We start from the raw sequence: 13,855 nt of genomic DNA on the forward strand, positions 1-13,855 counted from the left end.
TCACAGCTAGAACTGTGATTTTGGTGTCATATGAAAGAGTAGAATCCAGTCTTTCAAATGCCACAAAATCTGCTGTTTTAGGTGGCCCACAGCCCGAGATATGGCTGTTTGAATTGATCCTCCTTCCCTGTAGCTTGAGTTTCACAATGTGTGTGAAGCAACTTCATGCTGATAGGACAGCATCAGATGCTGAGAGTCAGCTCCACCTCCGGAGAATTGCTGCTGTTACCTCCCAGATGTCTAATAAAGGCTAAATTACATATTTAGAAAATGCTCATAATTTTGCAAATAATAAACATTTTTTTTACTACAAATCACCCTGTAGTTATCAGCAGCAAAGCACCAATTAGACTAGTTAGGAGTTAGGGACCTGATAAACTGGTAACAGAGTCCCTTTAAGAGCTCTTCAAAAGTTTTTCCCACAATGGATGTTAAGCTTACTGGTCTATAATTACTTTGTATTGAACTTACTACTTATAGAAAACTCAATGACATTCATGGGGTCTCTGTCACCAATGAAAAACCCGATAGATTTTTAATTGCCTATAAAGAATTTGATTCATCATATACTTTAGTTATGTAAACTTAAATAATAAACAAGTGAATAAACTAAAGCAACAAATAGCAAGGCACTGCTGAGATTTGAACTCAGGATCTCCTGTTTACTAGACAGGCGCTTTAACCAACTAAGCCACAGCACCAAAGCACTTTTCTTCTCACGGTGTCCTACCACACAGCTCAGTTCAGAGCAAAAGACTGATCTCATATCTTAGGCTAGCCCCTTAGGTGTAGTTGGCAGAAGTCTTAACAGGCAGGGTACATAAGTTGTGATGGCCGAGTGGTTAAGGCGTTGGATTTGAAATCCAATGGGGTCTCCCTGCACAGGTTCAAGTCCTGTTCACAACGTTCTATTTTAAGAAGAGAACTTCCAGAAACATATTAAAGTTTGTCACCTATAGAAAGAGTTATTTTAATTCCATCCTCTTTATCACTGATTAATTACATTAATAATAGTGGTTCCAGCTGTGCCCCTGGCTTACAACTCTGAAAAGCGAGCAATATTTAGAGTATAAATCACTATAACTACAGCATCCCATTTGTCCAGACTTTTATTTTCCTCTTGATAAAAACAAATCAGGTTGGTTGGACAACTTCTGTCCTTAGTAAATCTCTGCTTGCTGTCAATTATAATACTATTTTCTGTCACATACTCCTGTATATAGTCCCTTAAATGGACTCTGTCACCAGTTTATCAATTCCCAATTTCCTAACTAGCCTAATAGGCGCTATGATGCTGATAACTACAGTGTGATTTGTTGTTTTTTTTTTTAAAAAAACGTTTATTTGCAAAGTTATGAGCATTTATCTATATATACTAATGTAGCTCTAATAGCCAAATAGGAGATGACTCCTTTTTACTCTGGGCAGCTAATGTTTTCTGTATGACGCTGTCCAATCAGCATACAACTTCTCCCCCTTCCCTGTCCAGCAACACAGTGTGATCATATAGTAAACTGCGTCCATTCCCGACTGTGTTTTCAACAGGTGATATCTTCGGTTCTGTCACAGCTAGAACTGTGATTTTGGTGTCATATGAAAGAGTAGAATCCAGTCTTTCAAATGCCACAAAATCTGCTGTTTTAGGTGGCCCACAGCCCGAGATATGGCTGTTTGAATTGATCCTCCTTCCCTGTAGCTTGAGTTTCACAATGTGTGTGAAGCAACTTCATGCTGATAGGACAGCATCAGATGCTGAGAGTCAGCTCCACCTCAGGAGAATTGCTGCTGTTACCTCCCAGATGTCTAATAAAGGCTAAATTACATATTTAGAAAATTCTCATAATTTTGCAAATAATAAACATTTTTTTTACTACAAATCACCCTGTAGTTATCAGCAGCAAAGCACCAATTAGACTAGTTAGGAGTTAGGGACCTGATAAACTGGTAACAGAGTCCCTTTAAGAGCTCTTCAAAAGTTTTTCCCACAATGGATGTTAAGCTTACTGGTCTATAATTACTTTGTATTGAACTTACTACTTATAGAAAACTCAATGACATTCATGGGGTCTCTGTCACCAATGAAAAACCCGATAGATTTTTAATTGCCTATAAAGAATTTGATTCATCATATACTTTAGTTATGTAAACTTAAATAATAAACAAGTGAATAAACTAAAGCAACAAATAGCAAGGCACTGCTGAGATTTGAACTCAGGATCTCCTGTTTACTAGACAGGCGCTTTAACCAACTAAGCCACAGCACCAAAGCACTTTTCTTCTCACGGTGTCCTACCACACAGCTCAGTTCAGAGCAAAAGACTGATCTCATATCTTAGGCTAGCCCCTTAGGTGTAGTTGGCAGAAGTCTTAACAGGCAGGGTACATAAGTTGTGATGGCCGAGTGGTTAAGGCGTTGGATTTGAAATCCAATGGGGTCTCCCTGCACAGGTTCAAGTCCTGTTCACAACGTTCTATTTTAAGAAGAGAACTTCCAGAAACATATTAAAGTTTGTCACCTATAGAAAGAGTTATTTTAATTCCATCCTCTTTATCACTGATTAATTACATTAATAATAGTGGTTCCAGCTGTGCCCCTGGCTTACAACTCTGAAAAGCGAGCAATATTTAGAGTATAAATCACTATAACTACAGCATCCCATTTGTCCAGACTTTTATTTTCCTCTTGATAAAAACAAATCAGGTTGGTTGGACAACTTCTGTCCTTAGTAAATCTCTGCTTGCTGTCAATTATAATACTATTTTCTGTCACATACTCCTGTATATAGTCCCTTAAATGGACTCTGTCACCAGTTTATCAATTCCCAATTTCCTAACTAGCCTAATAGGCGCTATGATGCTGATAACTACAGTGTGATTTGTTGTTTTTTTTTTAAAAAAACGTTTATTTGCAAAGTTATGAGCATTTATCTATATATACTAATGTAGCTCTAATAGCCAAATAGGAGATGACTCCTTTTTACTCTGGGCAGCTAATGTTTTCTGTATGACGCTGTCCAATCAGCATACAACTTCTCCCCCTTCCCTGTCCAGCAACACAGTGTGATCATATAGTAAACTGCGTCCATTCCCGACTGTGTTTTCAACAGGTGATATCTTCGGTTCTGTCACAGCTAGAACTGTGATTTTGGTGTCATATGAAAGAGTAGAATCCAGTCTTTCAAATGCCACAAAATCTGCTGTTTTAGGTGGCCCACAGCCCGAGATATGGCTGTTTGAATTTATCCTCCTTCCCTGTAGCTTGAGTTTCACAATGTGTGTGAAGCAACTTCATGCTGATAGGACAGCATCAGATGCTGAGAGTCAGCTCCACCTCAGGAGAATTGCTGCTGTTACCTCCCAGATGTCTAATAAAGGCTAAATTACATATTTAGAAAATTCTCATAATTTTGCAAATAATAAACATTTTTTTTACTACAAATCACCCTGTAGTTATCAGCAGCAAAGTACCAATTAGACTAGTTAGGAGTTAGGGACCTGATAAACTGGTAACAGAGTCCCTTTAAGAGCTCTTCAAAAGTTTTTCCCACAATGGATGTTAAGCTTACTGGTCTATAATTACTTTGTATTGAACTTACTACTTATAGAAAACTTAATGACATTCATGGGGTCTCTGTCACCAATGAAAAACCCGATAGATTTTTAATTGCCTATAAAGAATTTGATTCATCATATGCTTTAGTTATGTAAACTTAAATAATAAACAAGTGAATAAACTAAAGCAACAAATAGCAAGGCACTGCTGAGATTTGAACTCAGGATCTCCTGTTTACTAGACAGGCGCTTTAACCAACTAAGCCACAGCACCAAAGCACTTTTCTTCTCACGGTGTCCTACCACACAGCTCAGTTCAGAGCAAAAGACTGATCTCATATCTTAGGCTAGCCCCTTAGGTGTAGTTGGCAGAAGTCTTAACAGGCAGGGTACATAAGTTGTGATGGCCGAGTGGTTAAGGCGTTGGATTTGAAATCCAATGGGGTCTCCCTGCACAGGTTCAAGTCCTGTTCACAACGTTCTATTTTAAGAAGAGAACTTCCAGAAACATATTAAAGTTTTTCACCTATAGAAAGAGTTATTTTAATTCCATCCTCTTTATCACTGATTAATTACATTAATAATAGTGGTTCCAGCTGTGCCCCTGGCTTACAACTCTGAAAAGCGAGCAATATTTAGAGTATAAATCACTATAACTACAGCATCCCATTTGTCCAGACTTTTATTTTCCTCTTGATAAAAACAAATCAGGTTGGTTGGATAACTTCTGTCCTTAGTAAATCTCTGCTTGCTGTCAATTATAATACTATTTTCTGTCACATACTCCTGTATATAGTCCCTTAAATGGACTCTGTCACCAGTTTATCAATTCCCAATTTCCTAACTAGCCTAATAGGCGCTATGATGCTGATAACTACAGTGTGATTTGTTGTTTTTTTTTTTAAAAAAAACGTTTATTTGCAAAGTTATGAGCATTTATCTATATATACTAATGTAGCTCTAATAGCCAAATAGGAGATGACTCCTTTTTACTCTGGGCAGCTAATGTTTTCTGTATGACGCTGTCCAATCAGCATACAACTTCTCCCCCTTCCCTGTCCAGCAACACAGTGTGATCATATAGTACACTGCGTCCATTCCCGACTGTGTTTTCAACAGGTGATATCTTCGGTTCTGTCACAGCTAGAACTGTGATTTTGGTGTCATATGAAAGAGTAGAATCCAGTCTTTCAAATGCCACAAAATCTGCTGTTTTAGGTGGCCCACAGCCCGAGATATGGTTGTTTGAATTGATCCTCCTTCCCTGTAGCTTGAGTTTCACAATGTGTGTGAAGCAACTTCATGCTGATAGGACAGCATCAGATGCTGAGAGTCAGCTCCACCTCAGGAGAATTGCTGCTGTTACCTCCCAGATGTCTAATAAAGGCTAAATTACATATTTAGAAAATTCTCATAATTTTGCAAATAATAAAATTTTTTTTTACTACAAATCACCCTGTAGTTATCAGCAGCAAAGCACCAATTAGACTAGTTAGGAGTTAGGGACCTGATAAACTGGTAACAGAGTCCCTTTAAGAGCTCTTCAAAAGTTTTTCCCACAATGGATGTTAAGCTTACTGGTCTATAATTACTTTGTATTGAACTTACTACTTATAGAAAACTCAATGACATTCATGGGGTCTCTGTCACCAATGAAAAACCCGATAGATTTTTAATTGCCTATAAAGAATTTGATTCATCATATACTTTAGTTATGTAAACTTAAATAATAAACAAGTGAATAAACTAAAGCAACAAATAGCAAGGCACTGCTGAGATTTGAACTCAGGATCTCCTGTTTACTAGACAGGCGCTTTAACCAACTAAGCCACAGCACCAAAGAACTTTTCTTCTCACGGTGTCCTACCACACAGCTCAGTTCAGAGCAAAAGACTGATCTCATATCTTAGGCTAGCCCCTTAGGTGTAGTTGGCAGAAGTCTTAACAGGCAGGGTACATAAGTTGTGATGGCCGAGTGGTTAAGGCGTTGGATTTGAAATCCAATGGGGTCTCCCTGCACAGGTTCAAGGTTCACAACGTTCTATTTTAAGAAGAGAACTTCCAGAAACATATTAAAGTTTGTCACCTATAGAAAGAGTTATTTTAATTCCATCCTCTTTATCACTGATTAATTACATTAATAATAGTGGTTCCAGCTGTGCCCCTGGCTTACAACTCTGAAAAGCGAGCAATATTTAGAGTATAAATCACTATAACTACAGCATCCCATTTGTCCAGACTTTTATTTTCCTCTTGATAAAAACAAATCAGGTTGGTTGGACAACTTCTGTCCTTAATAAATCTCTGCTTGCTGTCAATTATAATACTATTTTCTGTCACATACTCCTGTATATAGTCCCTTAAATGGACTCTGTCACCAGTTTATCAATTCCCAATTTCCTAACTAGCCTAATAGGCGCTATGATGCTGATAACTACAGTGTGATTTTTTTTTTTTTTTTAAAAAAAAACGTTTATTTGCAAAGTTATGAGCATTTATCTATATATACTAATGTAGCTCTAATAGCCAAATAGGAGATGACTCCTTTTTACTCTGGGCAGCTAATGTTTTCTGTATGACGCTGTCCAATCAGCATACAACTTCTCCCCCTTCCCTGTCCAGCAACACAGTGTGATCATATAGTACACTGCGTCCATTCCCGACTGTGGTTTCAACAGGTGATATCTTCGGTTCTGTCACAGCTAGAACTGTGATTTTGGTGTCATATTTGAAATCCAATGGGGTCTCCCTGCACAGGTTCAAGTCCTGTTCACAACGTTCTATTTTAAGAAGAGAACTTCCAGAAACATATTAAAGTTTGTCACCTATAGAAAGAGTTATTTTAATTCCATCCTCTTTATCACTGATTAATTACATTAATAATAGTGGTTCCAGCTGTGCCCCTGGCTTACAACTCTGAAAAGCGAGCAATATTTAGAGTATAAATCACTATAACTACAGCATCCCATTTGTCCAGACTTTTATTTTCCTCTTGATAAAAACAAATCAGGTTGGTTGGACAACTTCTGTCCTTAGTAAATCTCTGCTTGCTGTCAATTATAATACTATTTTCTGTCACATACTCCTGTATATAGTCCCTTAAATGGACTCTGTCACCAGTTTATCAATTCCCAATTTCCTAACTAGCCTAATAGGCGCTATGATGCTGATAACTACAGTGTGATTTTTTTTTTTTTTTTAAAAAAAACGTTTATTTGCAAAGTTATGAGCATTTATCTATATATACTAATGTAGCTCTAATAGCCAAATAGGAGATGACTCCTTTTTACTCTGGGCAGCTAATGTTTTCTGTATGACGCTGTCCAATCAGCATACAACTTCTCCCCCTTCCCTGTCCAGCAACACAGTGTGATCATATAGTACACTGCGTAAATTCCCGACTGTGGTTTCAACAGGTGATATCTTCGGTTCTGTCACAGCTAGAACTGTGATTTTGGTGTCATATGAGAGAGTAGAATCCAGTCTTTCAAATGCCACCAAATCTGCTTTTTTTAGGTGGCCCACAGCCCGAGATATGGCTGTTTGAATTGATCCTCCTTCCCTGTAGCTTGAGTTTCACAATGTGTGTGAAGCAACTTCATGCTGATAGGACAGCATCAGATGCTGAGAGTCAGCTCCACCTCAGGAGAATTGCTGCTGTTACCTCCCAGATGTCTAATAAAGGCTAAATTACATATTTAGAAAATGCTCATAATTTTGCAAATAATAAACATTTTTTTACTACAAATCACCCTGTAGTTATCAGCAGCAAAGCACCAATTAGACTAGTTAGAAGTTAGGGACCTGATAAACTGGTAACAGAGTCCCTTTAAGAGCTCTTCAAAAGTTTTTCCCACAATGGATGTTAAGCTTACTGGTCTATAATTACTTTGTATTGAACTTACTACTTATAGAAAACTCAATGACATTCATGGGGTCTCTGTCACCAATGAAAAACCCGATAGATTTTTAATTGCCTATAAAGAATTTGATTCATCATATACTTTAGTTATGTAAACTTAAATAATAAACAAGTGAATAAACTAAAGCAACAAATAGCAAGGCACTGCTGAGATTTGAACTCAGGATCTCCTGTTTACTAGACAGGCGCTTTAACCAACTAAGCCACAGCACCAAAACACTTTTCTTCTCACGGTGTCCTACCACACAGCTCAGTTCAGAGCAAAAGACTGATCTCATATCTTAGGCTAGCCCCTTAGGTGTAGTTGGCAGAAGTCTTAACAGGCAGGGTACATAAGTTGTGATGGCCGAGTGGTTAAGGCGTTGGATTTGAAATCCAATGGGGTCTCCCTGCACAGGTTCAAGTCCTGTTCACAACGTTCTATTTTAAGAAGAGAACTTCCAGAAACATATTAAAGTTTGTCACCTATAGAAAGAGTTATTTTAATTCCATCCTCTTTATCACTGATTAATTACATTAATAATAGTGGTTCCAGCTGTGCCCCTGGCTTACAACTCTGAAAAGCGAGCAATATTTAGAGTATAAATCACTATAACTACAGCATCCCATTTGTCCAGACTTTTATTTTCCTCTTGATAAAAACAAATCAGGTTGGTTGGACAACTTCTGTCCTTAGTAAATCTCTGCTTGCTGTCAATTATAATACTATTTTCTGTCACATACTCCTGTATATAGTCCCTTAAATGGACTCTGTCACCAGTTTATCAATTCCCAATTTCCTAACTAGCCTAATAGGCGCTATGATGCTGATAACTACAGTGTGATTTTTTTTTTTTTTTTAAAAAAAACGTTTATTTGCAAAGTTATGAGCATTTATCTATATATACTAATGTAGCTCTAATAGCCAAATAGGAGATGACTCCTTTTTACTCTGGGCAGCTAATGTTTTCTGTATGACGCTGTCCAATCAGCATACAACTTCTCCCCCTTCCCTGTCCAGCAACACAGTGTGATCATATAGTACACTGCGTCCATTCCCGACTGTGGTTTCAACAGGTGATATCTTCGGTTCTGTCACAGCTAGAACTGTGATTTTGGTGTCATATGAGAGAGTAGAATCCAGTCTTTCAAATGCCACCAAATCTGCTTTTTTTAGGTGGCCCACAGCCCGAGATATGGCTGTTTGAATTGATCCTCCTTCCCTGTAGCTTGAGTTTCACAATGTGTGTGAAGCAACTTCATGCTGATAGGACAGCATCAGATGCTGAGAGTCAGCTCCACCTCAGGAGAATTGCTGCTGTTACCTCCCAGATGTCTAATAAAGGCTAAATTACATATTTAGAAAATGCTCATAATTTTGCAAATAATAAACATTTTTTTTACTACAAATCACCCTGTAGTTATCAGCAGCAAAGCACCAATTAGACTAGTTAGGAGTTAGGGACCTGATAAACTGGTAACAGAGTCCCTTTAAGAGCTCTTCAAAAGTTTTTCCCACAATGGATGTTAAGCTTACTGGTCTATAATTACTTTGTATTGGACTTACTACTTATAGAAAACTCAATGACATTCATGGGGTCTCTGTCACCAATGAAAAACCCGATAGATATTTAATTGCCTATAAAGAATTTGATTCATCATATACTTTAGTTATGTAAACTTAAATAATAAACAAGCGAATAAACTAAAGCAACAAATAGCAAGGCACTGCTGAGATTTGAACTCAGGATCTCCTGTTTACTAGACAGGCACTTTAACCAACTAAGCCACAGCACCAAAGCACTTTTCTTCTCACGGTGTCCTACCACACAGCTCAGTTCAGAGCAAAAGACTGATCTCATATCTTAGGCTAGCCCCTTAGGTGTAGTTGGCAGAAGTTTTAACAGGCAGGGTACATAAGTTGTGATGGCCGAGTGGTTAAGGCGTTGGATTTGAAATCCAATGGGGTCTCCCTGCACAGGTTCAAGTCCTGTTCACAACGTTCTATTTTAAGAAGAGAACTTCCAGAAACATATTAAAGTTTGTCACCTATAGAAAGAGTTATTTTAATTCCTTCCTCTTTATCACTGATTAATTACATTAATAATAGTGGTTCCAGCTGTGCCCCTGGCTTACAACTCTGAAAAGCGAGCAATATTTAGAGTATAAATCACTATAACTACAGCATCCCATTTGTCCAGACTTTTATTTTCCTCTTGATAAAAACAAATCAGGTTTGTTTTAAAAAAAAAACGTTTATTTGCAAAGTTATGAGCATTTATCTATATATACTAATGTAGCTCTAATAGCCAAATAGGAGATGACTCCTTTTTACTCTGGGCAGCTAATGTTTTCTGTATGACGCTGTCCAATCAGCATACAACTTCTCCCCCTTCCCTGTCCAGCAACACAGTGTGATCATATAGTAAACTGCGTCCATTCCCGACTGTGTTTTCAACAGGTGATATCTTCGGTTCTGTCACAGCTAGAACTGTGATTTTGGTGTCATATGAAAGAGTAGAATCCAGTCTTTCAAATGCCACAAAATCTGCTGTTTTAGGTGGCCCACAGCCCGAGATATGGCTGTTTGAATTGATCCTCCTTCACTGTAGCTTGAGTTTCACAATGTGTGTGAAGCAACTTCATGCTGATAGGACAGCATCAGATGCTGAGAGTCAGCTCCACCTCAGGGGAATTGCTGCTGTTACCTCCCAGATGTCTAATAAAGGCTAAATTACATATTTAGAAAATGCTCATAATTTTGCAAATAATAAACATTTTTTTTACTACAAATCACCCTGTAGTTATCAGCAGCAAAGCACCAATTAGACTAGTTAGGAGTTAGGGACCTGATAAACTGGTAACAGAGTCCCTTTAAGAGCTCTTCAAAAGTTTTTCCCACAATGGATGTTAAGCTTACTGGTCTATAATTACTTTGTATTGAACTTACTACTTATAGAAAACTCAATGACATTCATGGGGTCTCTGTCACCAATGAAAAACCCGATAGATTTTTAATTGCCTATAAAGAATTTGATTCATCATATACTTTAGTTATGTAAACTTAAATAATAAACAAGTGAATAAACTAAAGCAACAAATAGCAAGGCACTGCTGAGATTTGAACTCAGGATCTCCTGTTTACTAGACAGGCGCTTTAACCAACTAAGCCACAGCACCAAAGCACTTTTCTTCTCACGGTGTCCTACCACACAGCTCAGTTCAGAGCAAAAGACTGATCTCATATCTTAGGCTAGCCCCTTAGGTGTAGTTGGCAGAAGTCTTAACAGGCAGGGTACATAAGTTGTGATGGCCGAGTGGTTAAGGCGTTGGATTTGAAATCCAATGGGGTCTCCCTGCACAGGTTCAAGTCCTGTTCACAACGTTCTATTTTAAGAAGAGAACTTCCAGAAACATATTAAAGTTTTTCACCTATAGAAAGAGTTATTTTAATTCCATCCTCTTTATCACTGATTAATTACATTAATAATAGTGGTTCCAGCTGTGCCCCTGGCTTACAACTCTGAAAAGCGAGCAATATTTAGAGTATAAATCACTATAACTACAGCATCCCATTTGTCCAGACTTTTATTTTCCTCTTGATAAAAACAAATCAGGTTGGTTGGACAACTTCTGTCCTTAGTAAATCTCTGCTTGCTGTCAATTATAATACTATTTTCTGTCACATACTCCTGTATATAGTCCCTTAAATGGACTCTGTCACCAGTTTATCAATTCCCAATTTCCTAACTAGCCTAATAGGCGCTATGATGCTGATAACTACAGTGTGATTTGTTGTTTTTTTTTTTTAAAAAAACGTTTATTTGCAAAGTTATGAGCATTTATCTATATATACTAATGTAGCTCTAATAGCCAAATAGGAGATGACTCCTTTTTACTCTGGGCAGCTAATGTTTTCTGTATGACGCTGTCCAATCAGCATACAACTTCTCCCCCTTCCCTGTCCAGCAACACAGTGTGATCATATAGTACACTGCGTCCATTCCCGACTGTGGTTTCAACAGGTGATATCTTCGGTTCTGTCACAGCTAGAACTGTGATTTTGGTGTCATATGAGAGAGTAGAATCCAGTCTTTCAAATGCCACCAAATCTGCTTTTTTTAGGTGGCCCACAGCCCGAGATATGGCTGTTTGAATTGATCCTCCTTCCCTGTAGCTTGAGTTTCACAATGTGTGTGAAGCAACTTCATGCTGATAGGACAGCATCAGATGCTGAGAGTCAGCTCCACCTCAGGAGAATTGCTGCTGTTACCTCCCAGATGTCTAATAAAGGCTAAATTACATATTTAGAAAATGCTCATAATTTTGCAAATAATAAACATTTTTTTTACTACAAATCACCCTGTAGTTATCAGCAGCAAAGCACCAATTAGACTAGTTAGAAGTTAGGGACCTGATAAACTGGTAACAGAGTCCCTTTAAGAGCTCTTCAAAAGTTTTTTCCCACAATGGATGTTAAGCTTACTGGTCTATAATTACTTTGTATTGGACTTACTACTTATAGAAAACTCAATGACATTCATGGGGTCTCTGTCACCAATGAAAAACCCGATAGATATTTAATTGCCTATAAAGAATTTGATTCATCATATACTTTAGTTATGTAAACTTAAATAATAAACAAGCGAATAAACTAAAGCAACAAATAGCAAGGCACTGCTGAGATTTGAACTCAGGATCTCCTGTTTACTAGACAGGCGCTTTAACCAACTAAGCCACAGCACCAAAGCACTTTTCTTCTCACGGTGTCCTACCACACAGCTCAGTTCAGAGCAAAAGACTGATCTCATATCTTAGGCTAGCCCCTTAGGTGTAGTTGGCAGAAGTTTTAACAGGCAGGGTACATAAGTTGTGATGGCCGAGTGGTTAAGGCGTTGGATTTGAAATCCAATGGGGTCTCCCTGCACAGGTTCAAGTCCTGTTCACAACGTTCTATTTTAAGAAGAGAACTTCCAGAAACATATTAAAGTTTGTCACCTATAGAAAGAGTTATTTTAATTCCTTCCTCTTTATCACTGATTAATTACATTAATAATAGTGGTTCCAGCTGTGCCCCTGGCTTACAACTCTGAAAAGCGAGCAATATTTAGAGTATAAATCACTATAACTACAGCATCCCATTTGTCCAGACTTTTATTTTCCTCTTGATAAAAACAAATCAGGTTGGTTGGACAACTTCTGTCCTTAGTAAATCCCTGCTTGCTGTCAATTATAATACTATTTTCTGTCACATACTCCTGTATATAGTCCCTTAAATGGACTCTGTCACCAGTTTATCAATTCCCAATTTCCTAACTAGCCTAATAGGCGCTATGATGCTGATAACTACAGTGTGATTTGTTTTTTGTTTTAAAAAAAAAACGTTTATTTGCAAAGTTATAAGCATTTATCTATATATACTAATGTAGCTCTAATGGCCAAATAGGAGATGACTCCTTTTTACTCTGGGCAGCTAATGTTTTCTGTATGACGCTGTCCAATCAGCATACAACTTCTCCCCCTTCCCTGTCCAGCAACACAGTGTGATCATATAGTACACTGCGTCCATTCCCGACTGTGTTTTCAACAGGTGATATCTTCGGTTCTGTCACAGCTAGAACTGTGATTTTGGTGTCATATGAAAGAGTAGAATCCAGTCTTTCAAATGCCACCAAATCTGCTTTTTTAGGTGGCCCACAGCCCGAGATATGGCTGTTTGAATTGATCCTCCTTCCCTGTAGCTTGAGTTTCACAATGTGTGTGAAGCAACTTCATGCTGATAGGACAGCATCAGATGCTGAGAGTCAGCTCCACCTCAGGAGAATTGCTGCTGTTACCTCCCAGATGTCTAATAAAGGCTAAATTACATATTTAGAAAATGCTCATAATTTTGCAAATAATAAACATTTTTTTTACTACAAATCACCCTGTAGTTATCAGCAGCAAAGCACCAATTAGACTAGTTAGGAGTTAGGGACCTGATAAACTGGTAACAGAGTCCCTTTAAGAGCTCTTCAAAAGTTTTTCCCACAATGGATGTTAAGCTTACTGGTCTATAATTACTTTGTATTGGACTTACTACTTATAGAAAACTCAATGACATTCATGGGGTCTCTGTCACCAATGAAAACCCCGATAGATATTTAATTGCCTATAAAGAATTTGATTCATCATATACTTTAGTTATGTAAACTTAAATAATAAACAAGCGAATAAACTAAAGCAACAAATAGCAAGGCACTGCTGAGATTTGAACTCAGGATCTCCTGTTTACTAGACAGGCGCTTTAACCAACTAAGCCACAGCACCAAAGCACTTTTCTTCTCACGGTGTCCTACCACACAGCTCAGTTCAGAGCAAAAGACTGATCTCATATCTTAGGCTAGCCCCTTAGGTGTAGTT

At 37.9% G+C, this 13,855-nt stretch overlaps 15 non-coding genes across 15 annotated transcripts; 7 read left to right on the forward strand and 8 right to left on the reverse strand.

The window, feature by feature from the left end:
* Window positions 1–627: 627 nt before the first annotated feature.
* Window positions 628–701, reverse strand: TRNAT-AGU (transfer RNA threonine (anticodon AGU)). Its single transcript has one exon. It is a non-coding gene; the product is annotated as a tRNA-Thr (tRNA).
* Window positions 702–824: 123 nt separating this feature from the next.
* On the forward strand, window positions 825–906 carry TRNAS-UGA (transfer RNA serine (anticodon UGA)). Its single transcript has one exon. It is a non-coding gene; the product is annotated as a tRNA-Ser (tRNA).
* A 1,284-nt stretch (window positions 907–2,190) lies between these two features.
* On the reverse strand, window positions 2,191–2,264 carry TRNAT-AGU (transfer RNA threonine (anticodon AGU)). Its single transcript has one exon. It is a non-coding gene; the product is annotated as a tRNA-Thr (tRNA).
* Window positions 2,265–2,387: 123 nt separating this feature from the next.
* TRNAS-UGA (transfer RNA serine (anticodon UGA)) lies at window positions 2,388–2,469 on the forward strand. The gene has a single exon. It is a non-coding gene; the product is annotated as a tRNA-Ser (tRNA).
* Window positions 2,470–3,752: 1,283 nt separating this feature from the next.
* Window positions 3,753–3,826, reverse strand: TRNAT-AGU (transfer RNA threonine (anticodon AGU)). The gene has a single exon. It is a non-coding gene; the product is annotated as a tRNA-Thr (tRNA).
* A 123-nt stretch (window positions 3,827–3,949) lies between these two features.
* Window positions 3,950–4,031, forward strand: TRNAS-UGA (transfer RNA serine (anticodon UGA)). Its single transcript has one exon. It is a non-coding gene; the product is annotated as a tRNA-Ser (tRNA).
* Window positions 4,032–5,316: 1,285 nt separating this feature from the next.
* On the reverse strand, window positions 5,317–5,390 carry TRNAT-AGU (transfer RNA threonine (anticodon AGU)). The gene has a single exon. It is a non-coding gene; the product is annotated as a tRNA-Thr (tRNA).
* Window positions 5,391–7,613: 2,223 nt separating this feature from the next.
* On the reverse strand, window positions 7,614–7,687 carry TRNAT-AGU (transfer RNA threonine (anticodon AGU)). The gene has a single exon. It is a non-coding gene; the product is annotated as a tRNA-Thr (tRNA).
* A 123-nt stretch (window positions 7,688–7,810) lies between these two features.
* Window positions 7,811–7,892, forward strand: TRNAS-UGA (transfer RNA serine (anticodon UGA)). The gene has a single exon. It is a non-coding gene; the product is annotated as a tRNA-Ser (tRNA).
* A 1,481-nt stretch (window positions 7,893–9,373) lies between these two features.
* TRNAS-UGA (transfer RNA serine (anticodon UGA)) lies at window positions 9,374–9,455 on the forward strand. Its single transcript has one exon. It is a non-coding gene; the product is annotated as a tRNA-Ser (tRNA).
* A 1,104-nt stretch (window positions 9,456–10,559) lies between these two features.
* TRNAT-AGU (transfer RNA threonine (anticodon AGU)) lies at window positions 10,560–10,633 on the reverse strand. Its single transcript has one exon. It is a non-coding gene; the product is annotated as a tRNA-Thr (tRNA).
* A 123-nt stretch (window positions 10,634–10,756) lies between these two features.
* TRNAS-UGA (transfer RNA serine (anticodon UGA)) lies at window positions 10,757–10,838 on the forward strand. The gene has a single exon. It is a non-coding gene; the product is annotated as a tRNA-Ser (tRNA).
* Window positions 10,839–12,125: 1,287 nt separating this feature from the next.
* Window positions 12,126–12,199, reverse strand: TRNAT-AGU (transfer RNA threonine (anticodon AGU)). The gene has a single exon. It is a non-coding gene; the product is annotated as a tRNA-Thr (tRNA).
* A 123-nt stretch (window positions 12,200–12,322) lies between these two features.
* On the forward strand, window positions 12,323–12,404 carry TRNAS-UGA (transfer RNA serine (anticodon UGA)). Its single transcript has one exon. It is a non-coding gene; the product is annotated as a tRNA-Ser (tRNA).
* Window positions 12,405–13,688: 1,284 nt separating this feature from the next.
* TRNAT-AGU (transfer RNA threonine (anticodon AGU)) lies at window positions 13,689–13,762 on the reverse strand. Its single transcript has one exon. It is a non-coding gene; the product is annotated as a tRNA-Thr (tRNA).
* Window positions 13,763–13,855: the final 93 nt, after the last annotated feature.

This window comes from Rhinoderma darwinii, assembly GCF_050947455.1.
Source record: "Rhinoderma darwinii isolate aRhiDar2 chromosome 3 unlocalized genomic scaffold, aRhiDar2.hap1 SUPER_3_unloc_14, whole genome shotgun sequence".
Taxonomy (NCBI): domain Eukaryota; kingdom Metazoa; phylum Chordata; class Amphibia; order Anura; family Rhinodermatidae; genus Rhinoderma; species Rhinoderma darwinii.